The sequence below is a fragment of the Schistocerca americana genome, chromosome 2, assembly GCF_021461395.2.
Source record: "Schistocerca americana isolate TAMUIC-IGC-003095 chromosome 2, iqSchAmer2.1, whole genome shotgun sequence".
NCBI lineage: Eukaryota > Metazoa > Arthropoda > Insecta > Orthoptera > Acrididae > Schistocerca > Schistocerca americana.
Genome location: NC_060120.1, coordinates 546713690 through 546728715, shown reverse-complemented (window position 1 = coordinate 546728715; position 15026 = coordinate 546713690). Strand labels below are relative to the sequence as shown.

The window sequence follows — 15026 nt, the reverse complement described above, 5'->3', positions numbered from 1 at the left end:
TGCGCCCGACCGAGACTCGAACTCGGGACCTTTGCCTTTCGCGGGCAAGTGCTCTACCAACTGAGCTACCGAAGCACGACTCACGCCCGGTACTCACAACTTTACTTCTGCCAGTACCTCGTCTCCTACCTTCCAAACTTTACAGAAGCTCTTCTGCGAAACTTGCAGAACTAGCACTCCTGAAAGAAAGGATATTGCGGAGACATGGCTGCAGAGTGAAAATTCTCATTCAGGACATTTAGTGTTTAATTTGGTATGTAATATACCCTTGGAGATCTAATAATGGCAATTAACTGATGCATAATTTATAAATTATGACTTGTGGAGTAGTAAACTCTACGATGGTTTACTAACAATGTAAAATTCCCTCCCCCTTCCCCCTTTAGTGTTCTAGGGTTAAGTAGTCGGCTCTTTCGTATTTGGATTGCATCATCATTATCTGAAGTTCTGTGCCTGATAAATCCTCGGTTCTATTCAAAAGCATATTTTGTTTTCCTTCATTTTTGAACGGAAATGTTTTTGTAAGTAAGAACCAAGACACAACGAAAGTGCAGTTGAAATTATTACATCGATTCGATACATGGCGTATTGCTGTTGCTGTACTGCACGCAACTGTCCAAGTAGAAACACAGTTTGAGTAAAGCACAGCGAGCGCGCCGTCTCATTAGTTGCCTCAGACACAGCGGCTGCATGCAGCGAACGGCAACTTGATCCTAATTGCTGCCGGGCCCGGCTCACAACAGCGCAGAGCTGTCTGCTCTGGCTCGGTACAGGGAACATCAGCTGAAAGTGCGGCGTAACAGAGCTCTCTGCTACCGCTCTAGGATAGCGCTCGACGTAAAGCGCAGTCCCTGAGGCTGGTAAAACCTTAGTGGCGGCTAAAGAACCCCCAGCTACTTTGTAAACTAATACTGCAACTTCATTTGTTGATGAAATTTTCAAGCAAGAAGGCTTCAATAACCGACATCAAACTCCCTCTTGCCTTTACACATCATCGAAAAATATTACAAATGTCTGTATCTTTGAGGATCCCTGCCAAAAGAAAGCTCACAATTCGTTAAAACTAGCAACTGGCCGAGCATAGAGGTTAGATCCCGCGACCATCGTGCATTCTGTTGTTGCGCAGGAAATGGTGGGAGAGGAATGTGGTGTGGGGATGGGTTGTTTCTGTGTAAATTCTTAACAACATTACAATGTATTGATTACTCAGAGGTTGAAAATACCGCTTCATTTGTAAATTACTTTATTTTCACACGACCGGTTTCGGACTGTTATAAGCCCATCCTCAGGTGTCGTACTGGAAATAGCAAAATATATTCTCTTCCCAGGCAGTCGTTCGTAGTACTGTCTGGTGCTACTTGCGCATTGACATAGGTTTCGTAACACCTACCGCGACCGGCGCTTTCGAAATGCTTTTTTAAAAGTTTTTAAAAAATTTGTTTTTGTTATGTGTGTTGCGGCGTGTGAAAATTATCTCCCGTCTTTTGCTATTTCCAGTATGACATCTGAGGATGGGCTTATAACATTCCGAAACCGGTCGTGTGAAAATAAAGTAATTTTCAACTGAAGCGGTATTTTCAACCTCTGCTATAATGCTCAGTTTCGGATGTTCTCCCACCAGGATTGTTTATTGATTACTGAATTTCAACAGCTCCGAGTGCAGACGCAAGGTAACAAAAGTAGAGTATTCAGCGACTAGTTTACCAAAAAGCACACCTTACTTTCCAACATGATAGAACACATGATACAGTAATTTTCCCATTTTGATTTCACCAGTATTGGAATAAAGGTGTCAAGAAATATTAAACCAAAAGTAATAAAGCAAGAGTAATGGGAGAACAAGAAGACACAAAATAATGTCTTATCCCAGAATAAAAACGCCTAAAATATATCCTATCAAAAGCTGTCACCCTACCTAACACTAAACAAATAATTAATAAATGAGCGAAAATCAGCAATAGAATAAACCGGCCGAAGTTACCCTCTACTGGGCACGATAAGTGAGAACAAGGACAGCAACAAGGAGAGATTAAAATTATACTGAACACAACAACAATAAAACAAAATGTTCTAACATCGCTACACTAGATCCTACAGCGGCCTCGCCGTAGTGGAAAACTGTTGTTATTTGTGTACGGTCGCGGAGGTGAAATGACGGAAAGCGCGGCGAGACCCGCGGAGAAGCCCGCGAGCAACAACACAACGGGAGAGGACGGACACGACCAGCGAAGGACAGAACGAACAACAGCACGATCGAACAACGGAGTCACAAGGAAACCTAAAAACCACGTCCACTCGTACACAGAACAAGAAAGTAAGTAAGCTGTCTAACGCAAGGCGATGTGCCACAGACGTACGCGAGATTAGACTCACTGGCCGAGCTTTTTTTTTTTCTTTATTGAATTTCGATTCCCCCCCCCCCGAAGGGGGCGGGTTGGCAGCAGCAGCTGCTTAGTATGCCGCTCTTCAGCCTACAGACTTTGTTTTAAAAAGGTGAAGATAATAATATAAGAGGCGATAAAATCGAAGACTTAAAGGGTAACATGGCGAAAAAATCGTGGAACTTAAAACATAGAACAAAGGGATGATGATGCTAATAAAAATACATACGAAGCTGGCAGGTAAAATAATAGACAATTAAAAAAACACGGCGACAGTCTGGTTTCTGTTCGCAAAGGACATAAAATTCACACCCAGCGACAACATGGTTTCTGTTCGCAGCACGGGAAAAGATGAAACAACACTGAACATTCACTGGAACACTGCGCCAAAATATGACATACCACAGCCTAGAGCACGTGGGGGGAAACTAGACAGATGAGGGGAAGATAAAAAAAGGGGGGAAGGTGAGGAAAAGCGAAAGGGGGGAGGGGGAAAGGAGCCAGTGGAGAATGAGGACCCATAAGAGGGGAGGGGGGGTGCTGGGCAGATGCGACAGGGAGTGGGGAAGGCAGAGGAGGGGAATACAAAAGGACTTGGGGGGGGGGGGAGAAGGGAGGTAGGGAGAGGTTAGGCAGGGAGAAACACAGGATGGAAGGGGGGAAGAGGGAGCCCAGTGAAAGGATGGAGGAAAGGAGGGGGGGTGAGGATCAGAGTTGTTAGGAGGGATAAATGGAGGGAGAGAGGGCATTATCCGGGAGGGGGAGTTGATGGAAGCCACCTTGGGAAAGGAGATGAAGGGTGTAGAGATGAAGGGTAAGGGGCGACTGGCCGAGCGAGAGGCAGGCGCTTAAGTAGGCTATCGGGGGCGCCGCTATTGGCCGTTGGAACCACGTGTTTCACTGTGGCGCCCTCACACTAAAAGTGGGCCAGGGGGTGCGCGCTGCCACAGCTTATGGCGCGATGGTGCAGAGACCTCTAGGGGTCTTCGACGTCCATGACGTCTGGCGGGGATTCAAATTCCGCGGCGCGCGGTACCAGAATTTGGTAACTTCATTTGGCCAACCCAGACACACTCGTCTGATCTAACAGACTACACTAATAACAACGAGCACAATTTATTTTAACTGTTCTATCCAGAAACACACTGCTGCTAACAACACTAAACTCCTGACCATGACGCGTTTCTTGGATCCACGAAATCAAGCACCGTCCGCGGCTCCAGACCGGAACGACACCTCACCTCATGTTGATGGCGAACCACCGCCAGTCCCGACTGCACGTCCACCCTGCTACCCCGCTGCCTTGCTCCAAGACTTCCTGCATCACCATGTCCAGCCATCTGCTCTGTTCGCGAACTGCTAGCTGCGCTGCCTTCTAGCTGACCATCTTGATACTCTTCTCTGCTGCAGCTCCCACAGTCGGCGACAGGCGTCACCCAATCCTCCTGCTACATCGGTCCGCTGTCGCTGGCGACTCACTTAGCTCGTCATGCAAGCACATAACCAAGACCAACTGGCGTGGCATGCGTGGCCCAGAGTCCCACAAAAAGTCTCTCCTGCTGCTCTGCCCATAGCTTCCCTGGTGCTGGCTTCATGTAGATGTTACACGTTGGCTCCCACTGTGAAATGTTGCAAGTCGTCTACCTTGCCTTCTGCCTTTAATAAGCCAACACTATCTGATCCTAGTCATGACTCGCGATATGTGGGACACATGTTTCTCATCACTTTATTTAACTCTGATTACAGTACTCGATTCTGATTACTGGATTTGATAGAAGTGCAGAGAATGTCTGTCTGAACTTACTTCATTTGCAGAGTAATAATTATAGCTATTAAGAGTGCTTTACGTTGGTTAGTACCTCCAAGTACATGTGCCAAGAGCAAGCAATTCACTCTTAGTTTCCTCTAGGCAGCAGATGAGGTATTGAAATGTGGATGCGTAGGCGAATAACGGTTAATCTTTACTTGACGAGGCAGTCACGACTACGCAGAAAAAATCAGGTAGTAAATGACGTGGCATGTTTGTCCGAAGACTGTTCGACACAGGAAAGACATTTAGGTACCACTTAAAAATCTGCACTTGTATTCGTTAGACCTTGTACATACATCTAAACTAAACTAAACTAAACTCTGTCCGAACAGACCTCGGAAGGCCCAACGGTACCGACCGCACACCGTGACATCCTTAGGCCACAGGCGTCACTGGATGTGGATATGGAGGGGCATGTGGTCAGCAAACCGCACTCCCGGCCATATGTCAGTTTACGAGACTGGAGCCGCTACTTCTCAATCAAGTAGCACCCCGTTTGCCAACAGCGCTCGGCAGACCGGATGGTCACCCATCCAAGTGCTATCCCAGCCCGACAGCGGGTAACTTCGGTGATCTGAAGGGAACCGGTGTTACCACTGCAGTAAGGCCGCTGGCTTCTACATACATCACTGGTCTTAAATGTTGTTTATTATTTTATTTACTATAAACAATCGATTTTACTGGTGTTAATATATTCACTATAGTTTCTCTCATAGGTATGAATGCCGTTTGTACACTGATATCAAAAATTGAAGCAACAAACGGAAGTTTTCAAGATTGCATTTATTTTGCCACAAAATACTATAAACAGGAGATAGTAAAGTAGGAATAATGTAAAGAATACAGAACGTAAACAACTGCAACAAGCATGAAGGTAGACAAAAATATTCTTCGTTTTTTCCAACTTAACGGGTTTGCATACACACATTTCCATAATTGGTTAATGTGCTTAGTATGGTGTGTGACCATGTCTGGCAGCAATATAGGCCTGACAAAGACGTGGCAGGCTGTGAATGATGTCGTCAATCTCATGTTGAGGCAACAAGGCCTAGCTGAGCTACTCGCAACTCTTGCAGAGTGTTGGTGGATGCTGACGTGATGCAATCCCTCCCTAGTGCATCCCAGACATGCTCTACGGGATTCAAATCGGCAGAGCGACGAGGCCACGTCCGGCGTCCAATATCTTCCGTTTCCCAGAAAACATCAACCACCATTGCTCTATGAGATCGACGAAGTCTGAGCCCACGACACCTCGCAAATACAGTCAAGAGGTCCAAACATCTCATCACGATACCTGACAGCAGTTAAGCTTCGCCGATTGACCCGTACAATTTCATAAAGTGGTGTTAGAGTGGTCAACAAAATTCCTGCCCACACCATTAGGGATCCTTCTCTACATCGGTCTCCTTCCACAATGTTTAGGCCCCGAAATCGTGTTCCACGTGCTCTCCAGATGAGAATCCGTCGAGAATCACTTTTCAGACCAAATAGTGACTCATCTGTGAAAAGAACATTGGCCCTCTGTTCGACTGTTGAGGTGGCATGTTGACGATTCCACTCTAGACGTTCCCGTCTGTGAAGACATACAGCAGGTGTGAGACAGTAAAGGCCCTCTGCTGAAGCCTTCCGTACACCTTTTGCCTCGATACAACATATCCAGGGGATGCTTCGAGGTCAGATGCCAGTTGCCGTGCAGTAATTAGGCGATACCATCGTGCCCTTCAAGGCAAATAACGGTCCTCTCTTTCTGATGTCACAGTTTTTCGGCCCTGCCCTGGTCTTCAAGCCGGCCGAAGTGGCCGTGCCGTTAAAGGCGCTGCAGTCTGGAACCGCAAGACCGCTACGGTCGCAGGTTCGAATCCTGCCTCGGGCATGGATGTTTGTGATGTCCTTAGGTTAGTCAGGTTTAACTAGTTCTAAGTTCTAGGGGACTGATGACCTCAGCAGTTGAGTCCCATAGTGCTCAGAGCCATTTGAATCTGGTCTTCAAGATACAGTTTCGGTCTCTATAAACTGTCGCAGCATCCGAGAAACAACAGAACGATGCACATTAAGCCATCGGGTTACATCAGTTTGCGATTGTTCTACTTACATTCTTCCTATTGCCTTCCACTGCAGAGTGTCTAGCAGGCATCTTCTCTGTGCCATACTGCACCGTCTGTGACTGTGCACACAGAGACTGTGGTCGTTGGGACTTCCTGCAAACACTACCCTGTTTGATAGGTACCCTCATGTCATTGTTGGCGTGGTTGTCCGTTGACCGGAATGCCATCTCCCGTGCAGAACGCGGTCTTATGGACATCAGTTGACAGTCTTTATGAGCATATCGTGAATTAGACACAGGATGGGGAAATAGAGGTTTGTTGCTCTAATTTTTGATACCAGTGTATGTTTCGAAGTTGATAGGATTGAGGTTTCAGCGACCATTTGTCAGTTGTGTTTGACGCACTCGTTTTCAGAGCTAGTTTCTTGTTTAGTTAGCACCTGTTGCATAGTGGTGTACTCTCCTGACATCTTGTAATATAAACGACGGTATTTGTAATTCACAGTAATATTTCCCTCGTTATAAAATATAAAATCCATTCGCGAGTCGTGTGTAAGCCTATTTACAGCTAGTTATCTTCAGCACCGTACACAGAAGCAAATAGATTGCCGTTAATTCAGTTCCTTCTTACATCCAATTTTAGTGATTTTATGGCGTGAGATACTGCTTCAACTGAGGAATGAACATTGCAGATAATATTGTTTCACAAATTAGCTCGGAAATAGTCGCCGATGAGATTTCCGCTGACAGTGCAAACGTAGGACGATTATTGAAAATATACAACATGACAAAAACAGTTTATGCACGTACGTAAATATAACAGTCATGTTATGTGCTAATTATTGATTGATTTTTACGGTTAGAGGGATGATACTAACATTCGCGAATATTTCTTTTAGATGTATAAAAATGACGTGAGGGAGGTAGCATAGGTCTGTGGCAGTAGTAGTTCTGGTTGATTTTGTAATGGACTGTTGAGTAGAGGCTACAGAAAAGCACGCGGAATATTCAGAGTTTGGAAGACACTCTGATGCAGATGATGTAGCTACTGTTTCTACCGTTTGAAACACTACTATAGCGACTGATGGCACTCTGTAATCACCGAGCGAGGTGGCGCAGTGGTTAGACACTGGACTCGCATTCGGAAGGACGACGGTTCAATCCCGCGTCCGGCCATCCTGATTTAGGTTTTCCGTGATTTCCCTAAATCACTCCAGGCAAATGCCGGGATGGTTCCTCTGAAAGGGCACGGCCGACTTCCTTCCCCATCCTTCCCTAATCCGATGAGACCGATGACCAAGCTGTCTGGTCTTCCCCAAACCAACCAACCAACCACTCTGTAATACGGTGTCGAGTGGCCCTGTATGTGAAACGTCTGGCATAGGTTCGACATCTAGCGTAGAGTGTTTGGCAGTGCTTGAAGAAGCATTTAATGAATAACCAACTTAAAGCACTCGTAATAGCAGTAATTATTACTCTGCAAATTAAGCAAGTTCAGACAGACATCCTCTCTACTTTCTGGTGCTGAAGTTGCTGCAAACGTGAAATTACATACAAGGTCTAAAACTGATTATGAAGCACAGTTCTTTGGGATATGTCTTGCTCCTGAGGACATATGTTTACTATTATAAATTGATACTTACAATTTTCTGCAGATTTTTCAGACCTATCAGTGAAACTTTCATGTATGGTTTTATACTCCTGATTCATTAGTACGAATATTTACCGTCTCATATGTCATTATGGACTTGGAAATAAGTAACATATTGGGCAGTTTTACTGTTTAATTTTCTCAAAGAGTGCATATTGATAGGTATTTCACTGTTATGTTGGCGAGACCATTTTGACACTTGAGGGCTTAAAGTTTTAGGGGTAACACTTCAAAGCTAAACATGAGAATGCAGCATGGGAAGTCTGATAGAAGCAGAATTCGTGAGAAGATACCGAGAATGAGCAGCTGTTTCCCATAGGCCAAGCGTACAGAATTCTTGGGCGATCAGTTCTTGGGTATTATTTCAGTGTTTGAAGTACGTACCGAACTGGACTGACAACATGCTAAGCGAGCTACTAGGATCGATGCAGCACATAGGAAAGCGAAACACTTATGTTCAGAGAACTGAAAAGAAAATGTTTGGAAGAAAAATTGCTATTGTGAAACCCTTTTGCGTAAATTTAGAAAACCGGTACTTGATGCAGACTATGAAACAGTTTTACAGCCTCCATCGTACATTTCTCATAGTTCTCATCAGGAAAAGAGAAATTAGGGCGCCTGCAGAATGGTGCAGGCTATCATTTACCCCTCGCTTCATGTCCATATGGAACAGAACAGTTGATTCACTCCCCTCCCACGCACGAACTGAGGACAGTATTCTTTCAAAACTAGCATGGATAGAGGAGCACGCATTACCCATAGTTTTGCCTTCAAAAAAGCTTTTTACCAAACTTTTACCCCGAAATATAAGGCTGAGAAATTTTATACCGTAGCACACGACACACAAAATATTTAGCAAAAGTCAGTTATTGGCATGTTCTGCTAGCACGTTTGACAAGTAACAAGGAATTTACTGGGCTCAAAATCTTTGTTCAAAATGTGTCCCAGACAATAAGAAAAAAACATGTACCAGGGTAAGCCAATTATTATCCGCAAAGTAGTTATAAAATTTTATTGTAATCAAATAGGAAACTTACAAGACCATCATTTTTCGACATAGTCTCCTTGCGTTTCAAAGCACTTGGTCCATCGTTGTACAAGCTTCCTGATGCCCTCATGAAAGAAGGTTCTCGGTTGAGCTGCGAGCCAGGAATGCCGGCCGAAGTGGCCGTGCGGTTAAAGGCGCTGCAGTCTGGAACCGCAAGACCGCTACGGTCGCAGGTTCGAATCCTGCCTCGGGCATGGGTGTTTGTGATGTCCTTAGGTTAGTTAGGTTTACCTAGTTCTAAGTTCTAGGGGACTAATGACCTCAGCAGTTGAGTCCCATAGTGCTCAGAGCCATTTGAACCATTTGAGCCAGGAATGCACCGCTTCTTGCACTGCTTCGTCCGGAGCAAATCGACGGCCCCTTATTGCCTGTTTGAGTGGACCAAACAAGTGATAGTCAGAAGGGGCAAGATCGGGACTATTATGGAGGATGATCCAGTACATTATATTTGAGTTTCTGGAACGTTTCAGCAGTGTGGGCAGCGGTTTGCGGACGGGCACTGTAGTGCAACAACACAACACCTTTTGACAGAAATCCTCGGCGTTTGCTTCGAATTGCAGGCTTTAGCCTGGCAGTAAGCACCTCACTGAAACGTACACTGTTTATTTTTGTGCCCCTTTCCCCATAATGTTCCAATACTGGACCATGTGCGTCCCAAAAAAACAGTAAGCATCAGTTTTCCTGCCGACTGTTGGGTCTTTAACTTTTTCTTGCACGGCGAATTTGGATGTTTCCACTCCATAGTCTACCGCTTACGCTCCGGCTCGTAATGATGGATCCATCTTTCGTCACAAGTAATGATCCTGTCTAAGACGTTGTCCCCTTCGTTACCATAGCGATCCAAATGTTTTTGCAAATGTCCAAGCACGTTTGTTTATGCAACTGTGTGAGTTGTTTTGGGACCCATCTTGCACAAACTTTATGAAACCCAAGTCTATTGTGAATGATTTCGTAGGCAGAACCGTGAATAATTTGCAGACGATGTGCCACTTCGTCAATAGTTAATATTCTGTCTAAGCGAATCATTTCACGTGAACGCTCAATGGTTTCCTCATTTGTGGAGGTAAACTGTCGTCCGGCTCCTTAATCGTGCGTAACACTTGTGCGACCATTTCGGAATTTTTCAATCCATTCGTAGACATTCCGTTGCGACAAAACACTGTTCCCGTACTGTAGCGAAAGTCTTCGATGAATTTCGACCCCTAATACGCCTTCCGACCACAAAAAACGGATCACTGAACGTTGCTCTTCTTTGTTGCAAATAGACAGTGGAGCAGCCATGATTAACAGCGCCGCAGCGATAACGAAACTAATTTAGCAGCTTGAAAATTGCAAAGATATAACAACAAATAAACAAATCATGCGTCGTCAACGTTAAACGACAGTACTACCAAAATAAACAAAAATATAACTAAATTGCGTATAATAATTGACTTATCCTCGTAGTTTGCCCATGGAGTAACAAATCCGTGACCTGTACGTGTAGCTTGACCCCAGGCGCTTCTTTTTTTTTTCGCCACAGTCACACAATTTGAATAACAAATTACCAGACTCACTCGTCACCGGCCTCTTCAGATCATGACGGACCCAGTACTTAAACCATTGAGAGAACCACACTGTCAACATCAAACGGCTAGAGCGAACTCCTGCTCCAGTCATATGGTGACTGCCGAAATCGGTAATTTGGTTTCAAAATTGTGTGACAGTGGTGGCGAATAAACTGTTTTCAAAACAAGTATTTGAATAACCGTCAACATCTTTAGTACACCCGAATAGTCGATTTTTCTAAAGCTAGCCTTTTTTTTATCAACCTGATACGAGGGCTATCCACAAAGTACATTACCTTTTGAAATTAAAAATAAATCAAGTATTGGAAATTTTTTTAATTATATACAGATGAAAGCCACACTTAAATACTACTTTTCTACATAGTTGCCATTTAAATTAAGGCACTTATCGTACCAATGGACGAGCTTGGAAATTCCTTCGTCGTAAAATTCGGCCGCCTGCGCCTTCAACCACGTGGTTACCTCTTCTTGAAGCTGTGCGTCGTCATCAAAACGCTGCATAGCCAACCACTTCTTCATTGCTGGGAATAAGTGGAAGTCGCTCGGTGCCAGGTCGGGACTGTACGGCGGATGAGGAAACAAGTCCCACTTAAAAGATTCGAGAACTTCACGAGTGGCATTTGCCGTGTGGACCCGGGCGTTGTCGTGAATCAGCAAGATCTTTGAGCCCAACTTTCCCCTGCGCTTGTATTGTATTGCTCTTCTGAGGTTGTGCAGAGTTTGGCAATACCTTTGAGAGTTTATTGTAGTGCCTCTTTCCAGGAAATCCACAAAAATCACACCTTTTCGGTCCCAAAAGAGGGAACCACGTGGTTGAAGGCGCAGGCGGCCGAATTTTACGACGAAGGAATTTCCAAGCTCGTCCATCGCTACGATAAGTGCCTTAATTTAAATGGCAACTATGTAGAAAAGTAGTATTTAAGTGTGGCTTTCATCTGTATATAACAAAAAAAAATTCCAATACTTTATTTATTATTAATTCCAAAACGTAATGTACTTTGTGGATAGCCCTCGTATAATTAGTTTGTGCAATGGATGTTCCACATATGGAAACTCGTCACCATTTCACGGGAGTCTGAAATATCGTTAGACACCCGTCCGGAAGTCTTTGAAAGATCATACCAGTATATTATCTGACGAACAGAAACAAGAAACAAATAAATAACATTCCGTAACCTACGACTATCTTTTAATATTTATTAGGAACAAGAATGTATTTTCAGCACATTCTACGAATATATTCGCATGTAAGCTGACGACATACAGAGTGATTATTAACAAAAGTGAAGTTCCGCGTTCTGGCCCTTGATGTGCCAGTCGGGCCCGACCGACTGTCGTGGCATCATCGGAAGTGTTATGGAGGGACATGTGGCGAGCACATCGCTCTCCCGGCCGCTATCGGATTTCTTGACCTTAGAAGTGCTTCTAATAGATCGAGTTGCTCCTTAGTTTTTCTCTCGGGGGTGAGTGTGCCCTGTACCAGTCCTCCCCCCAGGGGAAATTACCTAGGAGTAGCTGGAATCGAACCCGTGTTCCCCGCATGCCAACCAGCCTTTCTGACCACTCAGCTACGGTGACGGACTAGAACAGCTATTAGGGGGTGGTAATTGTAAAGATATAATGTTTCACTGCAACCACGTGTACATGCCAATGTTGGCTTGATCTGAAGTAAGAAAACTACACTCAAAGAATGTCCACGAATGTGCATGTTGTTGGAATACGAATTGGAGCAGATTCATACAAATTTTGTTTAATAGTGAAGTTATATTCACGCGAACTTATATGTATTAGAACATAAAATTCAGCTGCGCACATCTTACTCTTGCTCCGAAAGAAACCGCTATTGAACGGCCTCCATAAACGTCTTTGCTGGTCTCGCGTGACGCTATTCTATCTCGAAATATCCTTCACTGTAACTTTCTTTCCTTTTATCCAGTTTGGAAGTGTTCTCATAGTCAGAACTACTTAAAGTTAACAAATCTAGCTTCCACTCATCTATTTTAATTCATTTTCTGTCGATCTCGGATCAATTATGGCTTCATCTTCAGGGACTTCAGCGTGGTATATCACCTCATCAGATTTCTAATGTGTCCGACTATGAAGCCAGATTTGCTTCGAAACTGACAGCATATTAATCAAAACAATAAACATAGCTAAGTGTAAAACAGCCTTTCATTTGTATAACAAAATAGTTTCGTAGTACACCAATGGAAAAGCTCTATTTTTAACAACTATATACAACGGCTCCCTCGATAAGAGGCCCGCCACTTAAAACTTGAAAATTGCACCGGTTACACCATTACACAGGAAATAAATAGAAGTTATACGATGAATTATAGGCCTATAAGCAGGGCACTGTGGCCGAGCAGTTCTAGGCGCTTCAATCCGGAATTGCGCTGCTGCTACGGTCGCAAGTTCGAATCCTGCCTCGGACATGGATGTGTGTGATGTCCTTAGGTTAGTTAGGTTTAAGTAGTTCTAAGTCTAGGGGACTGATGACCTCAGATGTCCCATAGTGCTCAGAGCCATTTGGACCATAGACCCATTACATTGACAGCGATTTTAACTGGCTCTTTACTCATATGAAGTAATGAGTACTGTCGATAGGGGAACTCAAACTGATTTCCTGTTTCTAGATTTCCAGAAGACCTTTGACACCGTTGCTCCCACGCAGCTGATAGTCCAATTGTGTGCTTATAGAGGACCGTCTCAGTTGTGCGACTGAATTGGTGATTTCCTGTCAAAAGGCCATAGTTCATTACAACTGACTGAAAGCCATCTAGAGAAACAGAAGTAATATCCTGGGTTCCTCGAGGAATTTTTATACGCCTTACGCTTTTAGTTATCTGTATAAACGATTAGGAGACTAACTGAGCAAACCTCGCAGATTAGTTGCACGTGGTGCTGTCATTTACCGTCCAATAACGTCATGGGAACATCAAAACAATTTCAAAATAATTGAGAGATGTCTGTATGGTGCGAAAAGTTGCAGTTGATCATAAACAATTGAAAATATGAGATCCTCCACGTGGTTAGTAATAAAATCCATTTCATAATATTTATGGAATATTCCGTCGGTGCTTGGAGGAACATAGACATAATAAAAACTTTAATACACATTATTAACGTTCCACAATAATATTTATTTAATAGTTTGTCATGAACCGACCTTGAGCTTCCTAGGATGTCGTCAGATAACTTAATATTCAACGGATAGTCCAGACAACACTAAAAATCCACTTCGTTTTGGTTATAAGAGTTCAGAGGCTATTGATTCAACAGAATACCTAGGGATTAAAATTATGAACATCTTAAATTGGAACTATCATCAAGAAAACGTTGCCCGAAAGGCGAACGAAATACTTCCCTTTTTTATCAGAGTACTTAGAAGCTTCAAAAAATATACTGAAGAGAGTGGCTACACTACGCTTGTCCGTCCTCTAGCGGAGTACTGCTATGCGATATGGAATCCTTACCACATAGTATTGAATGAGGACACCGAAAAAATTTAAAATAAGGCCAGCTCGTTTACTATTATCGCGAAATAAGTGTCATGAATATGATACGGGAGTTAGGCTGTCAGTCATTAAAATAAAAGCATTTTTCGTTACGGCGAGATTTTTTCACTGTCTTTTTCTATAATCAACTTTGTCCTTCGAATGCCAAAATATTTTGTTATTTCCCACGCGCTGTTTGAGGGTAGAACGGTCGAGTAACGATGGTGCAGTGGTTATATGAACTCTCTGTCAAGCACTTACGTGTGAAATGCAATGTAGACATGTGTACTAGGTGAGACATTTAAAACTGTTATTGAAAGTATCTGGAAAACTATAAATCTGATTTCAAAAATGTTTTTTAATAAAAGTTGTCTCGAAGAGGGACGTCCAGTGACACCAAACTCGATCGCTCTGCTTCTCCTCCAGGATGAGGGAGGGCGGTCAACTTTGAAATATTAGTAGGAACTTCCACTGATGTTTTTTTGTTCATTTATTTACAACATGCTCCATTACAATATTTGTAATACTACATGTATGTATTGTATGTATGTGAGTGCGTGTGTGTGTGTGGGAGGGGGGGGGGGGGCGGGGTGAGGGTGGAGTGTAGTGCAATGTTTTTGTTGTAAGGTGGTGACGATAAGAGAAGGCGGAGGATAAAATCTAGTGCCGGCACATAGCGTACTCCTTGCGAATGGGAACAAGAGGGTCGCCAAGCTTTATGTTCCCATTCGACGGATGGATCTCCATCAACAGTGACGCAAGCCCTCAAGTCATGAGACACTGCGGAGAGGTTTGGTATTTAAACTAGGACATTGGCGCGAAATGATCGGGAATTTACCGCTGCCACCTCTCCTTCCCTTGCCAGCCAAATACTGGTAGTGAAAGTTTTTTCCATCACCAGGCTTACCACCGGGTCAAGCGTCACCGCACAAGAGTGCAATAGCGACCTCATCCGCGGAGGCACCCCCCACCCCTCCATTGTTTATTGAGGATTCGGATTCTCCGGGAAAAAATACACTCCTACGAA

General features: G+C 43.9%; 1 non-coding gene and 1 pseudogene across 1 annotated transcript; both read right to left on the bottom strand.

Moving 5' to 3' along the window:
* Positions 1–75, bottom strand: Trnas-cga. The gene has a single exon. It is a non-coding gene; the product is annotated as a tRNA-Ser (tRNA).
* Positions 76–4688: 4613 nt separating this feature from the next.
* Positions 4689–4806, bottom strand: LOC124597099 (annotated as a pseudogene).
* Positions 4807–15026: the final 10220 nt, after the last annotated feature.